This window comes from Pelodiscus sinensis, chromosome 1, assembly GCF_049634645.1.
Source record: "Pelodiscus sinensis isolate JC-2024 chromosome 1, ASM4963464v1, whole genome shotgun sequence".
NCBI lineage: Eukaryota > Metazoa > Chordata > Testudines > Trionychidae > Pelodiscus > Pelodiscus sinensis.
Genome location: NC_134711.1, coordinates 14864090 through 14877739, shown reverse-complemented (window position 1 = coordinate 14877739; position 13650 = coordinate 14864090). Strand labels below are relative to the sequence as shown.

Genomic DNA, 13650 nt, shown 5'->3' with positions numbered 1-13650 from the left:
CCCACCCGCCCACACAACCAGACAAACCCCAAAGCCATCTCTACTTTCCAGAATTCTAACTGTACAGATAAAAAAAGTTTAATTGTGCATTAAAATACACCGTGTTCTAGCGCCGAAATGTACATGATTGATTTGCAATCAAAGACAGCATCAAACTCCACACAATTTTCACTGTCTGAAAAGAGGTGAATCTTAATTAAAGAAATGAAGAATCAGGAAATTTTATAGTGCTGACCCTAGTAATGAGTATGGAAGGCAATAGAAATGAAAATGTTCCATCATATTATTAAGATTTTATTTTCAGGGAGTTATAAACTGGACCAATGGATTCTTCTCAGCAATGATACAGTTTGATCTCTTCTTGGATCTGAACTTCCCCTATATATTGTAATGCCTGGGGTGTTATAATGTCAAAGAAACTCTTTCTCATTCCAGTTCCCTTCTGACATTCATTTGCATCATAAATCAAATGTATTACTTTTCATTTCAACTGAACGTCAGGCATCTCCTGAGGCTTTATCCTGCCTGGGGTAGAGCAAAAAAGAAGCAGACTCTGACCTTAGGAAGAGAGCAACCTATCTCGCATGTTTTTCTTGGGTTGCCTCTAGGGTATTGATTTGTCACCCATGTGAGTTCTAGAAGCAGGAGTATTTGTTTTTTGGGCAGCCCTACTGCTAGGCAGAAACGCAGGATATTTTAAACTCACTTTTGCAATGATATTGCAGTCAACATGAATGAGACCAGTAGTGTGCTATTAAATTGGAAGTTCTATGATCATTGGTAGCTGGTGACCTTGCCATTGGGGGAGGCTAGCCCATGGCCCTTCCCCCTGTGCCTGAGGCCTCTCCCTTTTCCCTCACTATTGGCCCTACTCCCCCACAGGAGTCCAAAGCACCCCCGCTGCAGTCCTCAGCCCTTGTGCACCCCAGCCCTGGCGCATGGCTGTAGCACCTGCAGCTCCAGTATGCCATGCAGCCAGCACTAGCGTGTAAAGTGGGTGGACGGTGCAGCTGCAGCACGCTCCGCTCTGGAGTGCTGGGTGGCGTAGCCTGAGAATGGAGCAGGTAACATGGCCCCAGCTCTAGCTGCCCAGAGTCCCTGCTGCAGGGTAAATAGAATCCTCCTTTGTCTGGCAGCCTTTGGAACAAACATATTTTGTATCCAGCTGTGTACCATTAATCACAATATAGATTATTTGAGCTGTAGGTCAACCACAGAGTCCAACTATTAACATATGGGATGTGTCTATATCCCTCCTACAGAAAGATACAGTCTAATAGATAATTAAGTTTTTGAAAGACTGTATGTAAAGTACTCTGTTTTTTCCAGTGCTCTATGTGATTTGATCCAGAATCGTTTCCTTTCACTGAATGCGTAGAAAAAGAGGAAACCAAGGTGGCATCCTGGTCTTGAATTTTAATACACAGGAAAACTCTGAGGAAATCCCTTTTATGCCCCAGGCTTTATGTAAAGAAAAAAGAGAAAGCTATAATTTCATGATGTTCATATCCTTTATAATGCGTATAGCAGATGTTTTCTCAGATACATAACTGATGTTTCTGCTACGTTGTAGCACTAAAAATGACCATAGAACCCTACAGTCATACTGGTTTTGTTTATTAAAAGTCTAGACAACCATTTTAAAAATAAACAAATTCAAACACAGAAGGCTAGATCCTCATCTGATGGAAAGTGGTGTTGCTCCTTTGAACTCAATGGAATGACCCAGCTTGATGCCACCAGAGTATCTGCTCCATGATTTTGCAACAGAAAGTACCTTATGATTATTATTATCTTATTACTGTAGCAGCCAGGGTCCCTTTGCTCTAGGGATGATAGAGACGCCCAGTAAGAGACAGTCTCTGCCCCAAAGAGCTTACAGTCTAAATAATGTAATATACTTTTCTTTATTGTTTCTTTTTAAATATATATATATATATATATATATATATATATATACACACACACAGATAAGAAAACTCAAGATACTTAATAGAAACCATTTTATTCATAAGATACCAAGTATGCCGAATGATTGTGTTACATGATGTTCATAAATTAAATGACTGTGTACTTTTGGCCATAAATATGAATAAAAAAATAAGGCATATCTTGTGAAATATTTCTAGTGTATCTTTCAGTTTGAGAGATGATCTGAAGTGCAGCCAGCTCATTCATGGCTGGGATTCCAATACACTATTTTTGGTAAAATGTCTTGTATAGTAACTTTTATCCAGAAGGATCCCTAAGAGTTTTGCAAGTATTGTCTAGAGTTCACTAGACCCATTATTTGATAAGGCAGTGTAATTTAGTGGAAAAGGCACTGGACTAGGAGTTAGGACAATAGATTTCCATTTCTGATTACTGCTGATGTGCAACTTTGCGCAAGTCATTTAATCTCTCCATGCCTCTTCCACCCTTTGTCTGTTTTGTGTGTGTGTGTGTGTGTGTGTATGGGTGTGTATTGAGGGGTGGGCAGGAAAAAAGTGGTGGCCTGCCAGGGTTAGTCCCTGGAGGACCACTGCCACTACATTTACCAGTGCCTCCACTGGTATCGGGAGACGACAAGCTCTCGTTGTCTGCGGATCACTTTTTGCAGACATTGGGAGCAGCGGCAAGCGGCATGAACTGGAACACCACTTCCTGTCACTCCCATTGGCTGCAAAAGATCATCCATAGCCAATGAGAGCTGAGCTCATCCAATACCTGCAGAGGAACAGGTAAACATGGAGGTGTGGGCGCGCCAGGGAATAACCCTGGTGGACTGGATCCAATCCATGGGCTGGTATTTGCCCACCCCTGATATAGATATGAGATATTCAGGGAAGGAACTGTCTCTCACTGGCTGTGTCTACACTGGCATGAATTTCCGGAAATGCTTAAAACGGAATACTATTCCGTTTTCAGTTTTTCTGGAAAAGGAGCGTCTACATTGGCAGGCTGCTTTTCCAGAAAAGCCCTTTTTCCGGAAAAGTGTCTGTGGCCAATGTAGACGCGCTTTTCCGGAAAAGAGCCCCGATCGCCATTTTCGTGATCGGAGCTTTTTTCCGGAAAAGACTACTGGGCTGTCTACACTGGCCCTTTTCCGGAACAGTGTTCCGGAATAAGGACTTATGCCTGAGCGGGAGCAGAATAGTTTTTCCGGAATAGCAGCTGATTTTGTACAGTAGAGCATCGTTGCTTTTCCGGAAATTCAAGGGCCAGTGTAGACAGCTCGCAGCTTATTCCGGAAAAGCAGCTGATTTTCCGGAATAAGTGGCCCAGTGTAGACACAGCCACTATGTGTTTGTGAGGTGTCTAGCACAATGCAGTCTCTAACCTGTTCTTAAAGATCTCCAATGATGGAGATTCCATAACCTCCCTAGACAATTTATGCCAGTACTTAACCATGCTGACAACCAAGACGTTTTTCCTAATGTCCAACCTAAACCTCCCTTGATGAGTTTAAGCCCATTTCTTCTTGTCCTATTATCAGGGGTTAAGGAGAATATTTTTTCTCCTTTCTGCTTACAACACCCTTTTAGGTATTGATATAGTTGATATCATGTCCTCTTTCAGTCGTCTCTTTTCCAAACTAAACAAACCTAATTATTTCAGTCTTCCTCATAGGGCATGTTTTCTAGACCTTTAATCATTTTGTTGCTTTTCTCTGGACCTTCTCCAGTTTCTTCACATCTTCTCCTTGTGACACCCTTTTAGGTACTTGAAAGCTGCTATCATGTCCCCCCTCACTCTTCTCCTTTCCAAACTAAACAAACCCAGTTCTTTCAGTCTTATTCTAAAGCAACAAAAATGATTAAAAGTCTTCTCTGGACCCTCTCCAACTTCTCCACATCTTTCTTGAAATGTGGTGCCCAGAACTGGACACAATATTCTATTTGGGCCTAATCAGAGCAAAGTAGAGGGGAAGAATTATTTCTCGTGTCTTGCTCACAACACTCCTGTTAATGCATCCCAGAGTGACACCGGATGTTTTTGTAAAGATGTCAGACTATTGACTCATGTTTAGCTTGTGGTCCACTATGACCCCCAGATCCCTTTCTGCAGTTCTGCTTCCTAGACAGTGACTTCCCATTTTGTATGTGTGAAAGTGGAGCACTTTGCATTTGTCTTTATTTAACTTCATCTTATTTATTTCAGACCATTTCTCCAGTTTGTCCAGATCATTTTGAATTATGACCCAAAGCACTTGTAAACCCTCCCAGCTTGGTAACATCTGTACAATTTATTAGCATACTCTTTATGCCATTATCTAAATTGTTGATGAAGCTATTAAACAGAACTAGTCCCAAAACTGATCCCTGAAGAACCCCATTTGTTATGCCCTTCAATCATGACTGTGAATCATCGATAACTACTCTCTGAGAATGGTTATTTGAACCAGTTATGCACCCACCATATAGTAGCCCCATCTATGTTGTAGTTCCCTAGTAAAGAAGTGCATGCGAGACTGTATCAAATGCTTTAATAAAGTCTAGATTTGCTTCCCCCATATGCACAAGACTTGTTATCCTGTCAAAGAAAGCTATCAGATTGGTCTGACATGATTTGTTCTTGACAAATCCATGCTGACTGTTACTTATCACCTTATTATCTTCCAGATGTTTGCAGATGAATTCCTTAATTATTTGCTCCATTACCTTTCCTGGCAAAGAAGTTAAACTGACTAGTCTGTAGTTTCCTGGGTTGTTCTTATTTCTTTATTTATAGATGGGCACTATATTTGCCCTTTTCCAGTCTTCTAGAATCTCTCCTGTCTACCATGATTTTTCAAAGATGAGGGCTAATGGCTCAGATACCTCCTCAAATACCTATTAATTATATACAAACATTTTATGAAAAGGACATTAAAGTTGCACATCAAGCAGTCAAACATTTGGAAATGCCACAGTTAGGGTTCACTGAGCAGGCTTAATTTATTACCCTTATGCATATGCACTACAAGAGTCTTTAATTACATGATCACATACTATTTTTCCACAGGATAACTGCTTCATTCAGTGCTCCTCATTCAGTGTATGATCCCACGTCATGTTTACTGCATACTGTTCAATCCTTACACTAAAACAGAATTGTTAATTTCCTCTGAGACATTTCTGTGATATTCTCTTTGTAGCATATGAGTGCTCCAGAAACAGGGGATGGGGAAGAGAACAAAGGGGGCAACTGCCCTGGGACCCAGTGATTTGAAAGGGCCTGGCTACCACCACTACTGCATCAGTGGAGTCAGCTAGAGCCCTGGGCCCTTTAAATTGCCACCAGAAGCCCTTAAAATGCCCCTGTGTAGGACATTCCGGGAGGTGCTGAAAAGCTAGCGGGGGGGAGGCTAGCCCCAGCCCTGCCCTTTCTGCCATACCCCCCTCCCCAAGTGGCCTAGGGACCCAGCAAGTCTCTTGGCCCCCATCCATAAACAATTACACATTTATCTTCACAATGCATTGGTAAAGTGGTATTATCAGTCTCCTTTTACAGATGGGAAGCTGAGGCATTGAATGACTGAGGCCAAAACTGTCAAAATTATCCACTAATTTTTGGTACCTAATCTCAGATGCCTGTGGGCTAATATTTCAGAGGACTCAGTATTTTAAAACAGTTGTTTATTTGTTCATAGCACCACTCCAGTTGAATTCAGTTGTAGCTGTGAATATTCAGCACATCTGCAAATCTGATCTTTGCTGTCCTAAATTAGGCACCAAGAAAATAAGGAATACACAATTTATGGTCACCCCCCAAAAAAAATGTTTTCAGTGATTTGCCCAGCATCACAGCCTGTTCTCCTAGTGAAGACATAGCCTTACAGAAAGTGCCAAACAATCCTTAAAAACCACATATGGTCAGGACTATAGCTTTACATCTTACCCTAAAAAAACAAAAATAACTACAACAAAAAAACCCAGTAATTCCAACCATACACTAATGTCCATAACCATGCTGGGATAATGACTCAGTTAAAAGAGCGCCTCACCTTCTTCTGTACATCTGAAGTCTTTTATTCAACAAATTGTTGGATTTTTTTCTCGAAGGTTTCCCATATTTAAGTTTTGCTTATTGTCTAACCCTGCTTGGCTGCTGAGATGAGATCCTGAGATGGTATGGCTGAGTGCCATGAAAGAGATGTTCATTATTTGTATGATTCAAGATTCTGCTGCTATTGCAACTGTCCTTCACTGCAATCCAAGTTATTTGCTAAAGAAAAGTTTCCTAGTAATAAAAATACAGAATGACTAGGTGAATCCAAGGATGTAAAACATGTATTGCAATTAACAATCCAAGAAGGCTCATTAATGATTTGTGCATTCTCAAAGTATCTGTGCTGTTGTTCCAAATTGTCTTTTACTTTTCCAGTGTGTACTGTCTATATTGAAACAGATTTCCATCTTATATATTCTGTAATTTCAGATGCACTATTATTAATATATATGTTTTACAGAGGAGGAACTATGACAAAGAGAGATTAAATTACTTGTTTAGGATCACCCAAGAAGTGTATTGAAGAGTCAGAAATTGAACTCAGCTAGCCCACATACCCATCTAATGCTATCAGTTACACCAGTGGTCTCCAGCCTTTTTAAGCACGAGATCACTTTTTGAACGTAAGTGCAATCCAAGATCTACCTCAAATATAAATACCCTTGCCCCGCCTCCTTCCCTCCTCCTCTCCGAGGCCCCACCCTGGCTCACTCCATCCTCCGTCTCTTGTCTTGGAGTAAGGGATCTGGAGTGTGAGAAGGGCTCTGAGCTGCTCTTGGGGCAGGCAGTTGGGGTATCAGAGTGGGTTCTTGGTGTAGGTTCTGGGATGGTGTTTGGATGCAGGGGTGCTCAGGGCTGGGGCAAGGGCTTGGAGTGCCAGAGGGGTTCCTGACTGGGGTAGGAGTTTGAGATGTGGGCTCCAGCTGGGCACTACTTACCTCAGGTGGCCTCTGGGTGGTGGTGCAGTGGGGCTAAGGCAGGCTCACCCCTGCCCTGGCCCTGCACCACTCCCTAAAGTAGCCATCAAACTCCATCTCGAGTCCTGTTGTGCCCCTGTCTGCTCTGTGGAGCTAGGATAGAGTGGGAGGGGGCAGCCTGACATCGGCTCCTCTTCTGCCTCCCCTGCCCTGCACAGAAAACAGGGGGCTCCCAAGGGGGAGGGGCAGCTCCAAGGCAAAGGGCAGGAGATGACCAGCAGTGGGGGGAGGGGCAGCTGAAGTGCTGGCACTTGACAGCCTCTTGGCCAAACCAGTCAGGATCACCTGTCAAAGGCTCCAAGATCTACCGGTAGGTCTCGATCTACTGATTGGTGACCACTGAGTTACACCCTCATGCGACACTCGGATCCACAAGGATGCCTAGGTCTGTCTCCATGGATCCATTGCTTGGATTGGGGCTTCAATCCACTTTTAGTAATAGGCAGAAATATTAATTGGGGATGGGATAGATTTGTTTTATTTTTGGATAAAAAAAGAGAAGAAATAGACGGGGGGGGGGGGGGAGGAAAATTAAAACAAAAATACAGTTGGAGCTTACTCTTTGGATAAAGAAAAGAATGAGTCACTTTCCCAAGTAAATGAGATACCAAAAAGGATTTAATGCTTTACTATCTTCAGAAAATATCTACAATTAAAGCAAACCATATTTTTCCTGCCATAAAATTCAGTCCACTGCAGTTTGATCTGTTTCCTCTTTTAAGAGAGAGACAACTACAACATCAAGGAAAGACTCCTCAATCCCAGCTCTTAAACAATGTGTCAACCTGCGTGGAACATCTGGGATTTATACAATTGACAGGAAACCCTTTTTCCCATTGCCTTCTCTTTTCCCACTTTCCTCCCTTTCTCTTTTTGTTTTATTTTTATTATGGTACTGCCTAGAGGATTAGTCCTCAGACTTTTTACCTCATGCCCTCCTTACCTCATCCATGAGCCGGCACTAGGAAGGGGGCCCTGCCTCCAAGGGAAGATCATGGACATGGGTAAGAGAGCTGGGAACCAGGGCCAGCTGCTGGGGCTGGAGTCAAGAGCAGAGCTAGGTGATGCTTCCTCCCTGATTCCCAAGAGAACTGGTCCAGGTCCCAGCTACACTCCCCAAATTTCTCCATGTCCCTCTGGAAGGGCGTGCCCCATACTTTGGGGACTTTTGGTCTAGAGACCTGGGCCCTATTTTGCTACGGCACCATACAAATACACATTAAGAAACAGTTCCATCTCTGTCTAAATAGACAAAATAGACAAGAATGGGAAGAAAAAAAAAATTAATCCCCATTTTAAATGTGGAGAAATTGAAACACCAAGAGATGAAGGATATGTTTATGCTGCAATGGCACAGCTATGGTGTTTTACTAGTACCACTGTAGAACTGTAATGGAGATGCTTCTTACATGGAGGGAAAACTTTTCTGTTGCTATACTTAATCCACCTCTTCCTAGGGTGATAGGTAGATTGTTGGAGGAATTTTCCGGCCTAACCCCTTTGCAAAGGGGTGAAATTTTTCTTAGGCCTGAGCAAGGTGGCTAGGTCAAATCTGATTCTGAGGCTTAACCCAGGCTTAGGTGATTTGCCCAAGGTCACACAGAATGTCTGTGGCAGAGCCAGGACAGCATTCCCTATCCCCCAGTTCCAGTCCAGTACTTTAACCATGCAACAAGCCCGCCCCTGGCCTAACACCAGCACAATTCTCCTCCTCCTCCTCTCTGGCCCCCGAGGCAGCCCCAGCCTCACAGGAGCACTGTGGGGTGGGGCAGGTGCACACACCCTTCTCCTCGGGTGTGTGGGGCTCAGGCTACCAGTCCTAATACCTTCTCCTGCTCCCTGCCTCCCAAACACAACGCTCGCTAACCCCCTCCTTGGGAAGCTCACAGCAGAGCGTGACCTCCCGCCCCCAACTTCTCCCCGCAGACCCCCTTCCCCGGGAGCGCGACAACAAAGGAGGCGCGAGCTAGGTGCATGCCCCGCCAGCTGGGCGGGGTGCCGAGGAGGAGGAGCCGTGACTCAGCACCAGTCCCCGCCTGTTCCCCCGCCCCGTGCCGGAGCCAGGGCTTGCCTGTGTCTGAGCGAGGGCAGCAGCAGCGCAGCAGCAGCGGCGGCGGCACGAGCGCGTGTGGGAGCCTCTCGCGCGGAGCGCAGCGGGCGCTGCCAGCGGGGGAAGGAAGGTTCCTTTGTGGCAGCTCAGGGGCAGAGCCGCCCAGAGGGGCGAGGTAGGTGTCTGGGTCGCGCGCTCTGCTTTGCACTGCACACAAAGACTCTCTGCTCGAGGGGCTGTGCGTTTGCTGGGGGAGCTGCTGGAAAAAATCAAAGCCAGTTGGTTTATTCACGAGAGGCGCAGGGGGCTAGGGAGGGCGGAGGAAAAGCACCTTCCCTACGTTTTTCTAACTTAATAGCAAATACATCTCTTCCCTCCCCCCAACCTTCCCCCGCCGCCTTGGGCTGCAAATCTGCTCGTGTGTGTCAGGGGAGCTGCAGCTCCTGGCCTTTCATTGAAGAAAAGTTCCCTCTAGCCGCCCCATGCGGGGTGCAAATGCTGTCGGGTTGCATCCGAGGAACTGACCTGGCGGTGGGGGAGTGCCCCTTCTTTGCTCCCAGACAGAAACGGAAGGAAGGGGTCTGTGTGCCCGTCTTGTAGGGCTTTTCCTTAAGTGCCGTACAAAGGAAATTTAAAAAAAAATAGGCACAGAGAGTTGATCCTTTAAAAGGAAGGATGCTCAGTGAATCGTGGTTCCCTGGACAGATAATGAGCTAAATCTGGATCTGAAATCAGGGTTCTTGGCCACGAGGCATTTTTAATCTAGGGCAGAACAGTTATTTTTTGCAGATAATGGTAGGTTTCCCCTTCGTTTGGCTTCTACCCTTTTAAGGAGTTTGTGGGGTATCTTTGTTCGCCAGCATGTGTCTCCGAAGTAACTTCTATTTCCTGAGTCTCTTTCCAGCGTGTCTTTTCTGTGTTAACTCTTCATTGCTCTTCCATGTGCTAAAGAAGGTGGGTGAGACTTAGATCCTCTTTCCATTAGTCACAGACGTCTAACAAGACATCTAGGAATATATGTGTGCACTTGGATTGACAATTAAAGATACGATAGGGTGGCAAGACCTATTAGGTCATCCTGGCACTAAAGTGTGAAAACAATGTCCCACCTTGAAGTTCTGACGGTAGGCGGATGGATTATGAGCGTGCTCTTCCACTCACCAAACTTACCATAAATTGTGTAGCCACAGAGAATGTTTTTTTCCTGTGTTTCTCTTCTTGGTTTTACTCTTACAGTTTCTGATTTTGTCAGAATTCCCCTTAGTGTCTGGGAGGATGTAAATCACTAGATTTTTGTAATGCTTTGGGTTAAAAACCCAGTACAAAAAGTTAACAGCCTAGATACAGTTTTGCTAATAAAATCTGTGTTTATTTGATTTAGAGATCAGAAGGGAAACGGTGTATATTATACGTTTACAGGTAAAATTATTAATTCTGTTACGTCATTTGGCATTGTGACATCAGCCATATGTAGTCTGACTAGCCTGCAAGCCTGTGTACATGCTAGACTGGATTGTGAGGCTTTGTGGGACAATGTGCACAGGATCTCAGTTCTGCATAATGAATCTCATGCCTGTTTGTAGCAAACTCAGGAATGCGACAGGAACTCATGAACATTTAATTTAATTGAGACTTCTGAATAGTAAAATTAAAACCATAAAGAGTTATTTCTGAATGATATAATTGCTGTGTATAGTCAATGATAAGAGGATTGTTCCAAGTCACTTTTGGCAGTAGTAGTATTCTAAATTTGGGGAGAGGGAGGGTGTGCGCACTCCCAGGGGTTGGTTAACTACCAAATCCTATAGCAATGACTGGGATATTCACAGTATTGATTTCTGTTGAATTAGCAGAGTCATGCTGGCATGGAAGAATGCTGTGTTCACTTGTGTAGTTGATTGAGGATCTCATGGGATACTGTGCAGGCAATTGAAGCAGCAGTGCAACTCTATTTTTTTAAATGTTCCTTTCTGAAATGAACCTTTACGCCATCTGATGTTAATATTACTTGGAGCAATAATGTTGGGAAGATAGCTAATGCATCATATGGATGTGATACCTGCTTTTTTGTGGTGGGTGATATTTGCTTAGTCACCAGTGGTTAGGCCGTAAGCCCCCCTGCCGTGCCCCCAAAAATATTTTATTGTATTAAAATATCTTTGGGCCAGTTCATTCCTGCTGGAACTCCATGACACCACAGGTGACTTTGGCATGTTAAGTCTGAATTTCATTTTACATGATCCAAGAATGTTGGAATTAAATTTGCTGCACTATCCTCAGTGCTCAGGTAATATTAATTATTTGTGTTATGGTAATGCCTAATAGACAGTAGTGAGCTGTGCTGGAGAGTCATTTGAGGAGACCCTCTCAATCAACTTTTTTCTTTCCGAGGCTTCCCCCTCAACATGCTATAAAACTTCTCTGCCCCTCCGTGCCATAGTAATTGGTTTTCTGTATTTAAAAGTCAGGATTGGCATTAGGGGATAGCAAGTAGGGCCATTGCCTGGGGCCCCATGCAGCAGGGATCCTTGTCTACTTACACTGCTCATGCTTTGGCGTCAGCCCCAGGTGCCAGGACTCGGGGACCAGGACTTCAGTTTGATATGGTGGGGCTTTGCCTTTCTTCCCTGAGACCAGCAAGTCTAATGCTGGCCCTGCTTGGTGCCCCCCATAAACCTGCTCACAGCCCCCTTCCCCCGGAATCCCCAGATTTTGGATAACAACTCCTCTAAATATTCTGTCCACTTACTTTCTCTTATGTCCCTTAACTTGCAAACTCACTTCTGCAGTCCTTGCATCTTAATTCAGAAAAGGTAGTGGAGCATGGCTCCTCTGAACTCCAGCTTACCTTGAGGTTGCTAACTGCACTGAAGCATCTGCTGGTAACAGTCCATAGCTTGGTAAGTTAAGAACTAGGTGGTAACTGGAGTTCTGAATGTCTTTTCTGCACACAACTTTCTTTTAGAGCCCTGCAAATCTGCAAATATCTGCGGGTCTCCATATTCTCTGCAGCTCATTTTTGCAGATACAGATGTGGATACACATTTTTTTTATTTGTGCAGGGTTCTACTTATTTTTACAAGCTAATTCCTATAATAAACAAATTCATGTACATTTACTCAGGTGGCAGACTTTTAAAATAAAGTTGCCTCGTGTAACAGCCAAGTTTGAAACAGTTTGATAAGTCAAAGGTGCAATTCAGTGTATTTTTGTATAGTTCAATGCGTTTAAGAGATCAGTGCTTCTCAATGAGATCAAGAAGCAGTATTGATTTACGGAGTTGGGTAAAGTGTTCTTCATAAGAGCAGATGCAGAAAAATGATATGCAAAGATGGAGCACAGGAAGAAACAGTTAGCAGGGTTTTTGTATATTAGCTACAGGAAGGAGAAGAAGATGGAAGGATGTGACAGCAAGGCTAAGAATCAACCCTAAGATAAATGGAAAAAGGTGGCTTAAAGCTGAGTTGAAGCAAACATGTCTTCTTTAGGGAAGGTAGTTCTGGATAGATGGGATGATTGAGGGGAAAGAGGGTCTTAATCTTAGGGTTAGGGTTAGGTACTTGTATAGTCTCCCGTTAGTGAAGCATGTGAGCAGCTCCCAAACTTTTAATTTATTTATCCTCACAACATCTTTGTGGAGTAGGAATTGCTATTTTCCCGTAGGGGGAACAGAAATGCAAGGAAACAAAATAACTTACCCCTTGTCACAGAGGAGAGCTGTGGAACATCCTTTCTTCTCCCTACAAATCATGAGGAGTGAAACAAAGAGACATGGCCAAGCCTGACTGAGCAGACCAGCAGGAAACCACTTTTATCATAGGATTTGGTTTGATTGTGGTGTATGTAGTTGTGACTTAAGGCACATATTTATATGGCAACTACTTTTTGATAGAGAGGCCATACAACCAGGAGAGACCTCTGGAGTGTGAAATGAGTGTACAGGTGGGACTCTTACCCTAATCTCAACACAGATACATGGTTCTGTTCCAAGTGTTAGGAAAAAAGCTGCTGTCTGCCTTGCATGATGTGCAGTCACTACATGTGTGTAAAACATAACCATTCACATTTTGTTTTGCATATATTTTCATCTGTTAATGACCACACAAGGTGCATAGTAGTGGGGAACCGAGTCTGTGACTTCCCTACATGAGAGGAAATAGCATGAAGATTATCTCAGCTTCAGAGCAGAAAGTCCTGACATCTGTGAAGGGGAAAGGCGTGTTTTGACCAAACCAACACTTCCTCTGTAACTGTAATCTTAAAACTTTTCAGAATCTCCTGTCTGGGCTCTTTGCTTGCTTAATGACTAGAAACACTAAAGTCAAAACAACATTTTCTTACAACATTGAGATTGGTAGTTGGCAGTTCTGTGTGCAAAATTTATGTAATCCTGTATGGATTGTTTTGCACAACCCTACAATAACAAGTCTGTGTGTGTGTGTGTATAAAAGCAATGCAGAAAAAGATATTTTGATGAGGGAGCAGATATTTAATTTCAGGCTTCCAGCTGTGATTATAAATGAATAATCCAAAAGGGATTTTGGCTGCTGTGTGTGTGTGGAACTCCAGTAGGGCACTCTATTTTTTTTAAAAGAACATCTCAATTAGGCTGTCACAAATCCAAAGTAGGGTACAGAAAGTAGCAATCATGCC

The 13650-nt window shown here is 43.6% G+C and overlaps 1 protein-coding gene and 1 long non-coding RNA gene across 2 annotated transcripts in view; one reads left to right on the top strand and one right to left on the bottom strand.

The window, feature by feature from the left end:
* Positions 1–4919: 4919 nt before the first annotated feature.
* Positions 4920–12785, bottom strand: LOC112544801 (uncharacterized). Its single transcript, XR_012903230.1, has 3 exons — positions 12696–12785; positions 5966–6201; positions 4920–5061 (listed from the first exon to the last, which is right to left on the bottom strand). It is a non-coding gene; the product is annotated as an uncharacterized LOC112544801 (long non-coding RNA).
* The window catches only part of FAM107B (family with sequence similarity 107 member B), an 84255-nt gene continuing 79615 nt past the window's right edge, over positions 9011–13650 (top strand). The window contains exon 1 of the mRNA XM_006117117.4: positions 9011–9172. The gene's annotated coding sequence lies outside the window, so the exon portion shown is untranslated. The remainder of the gene's footprint in view (positions 9173–13650) is intronic.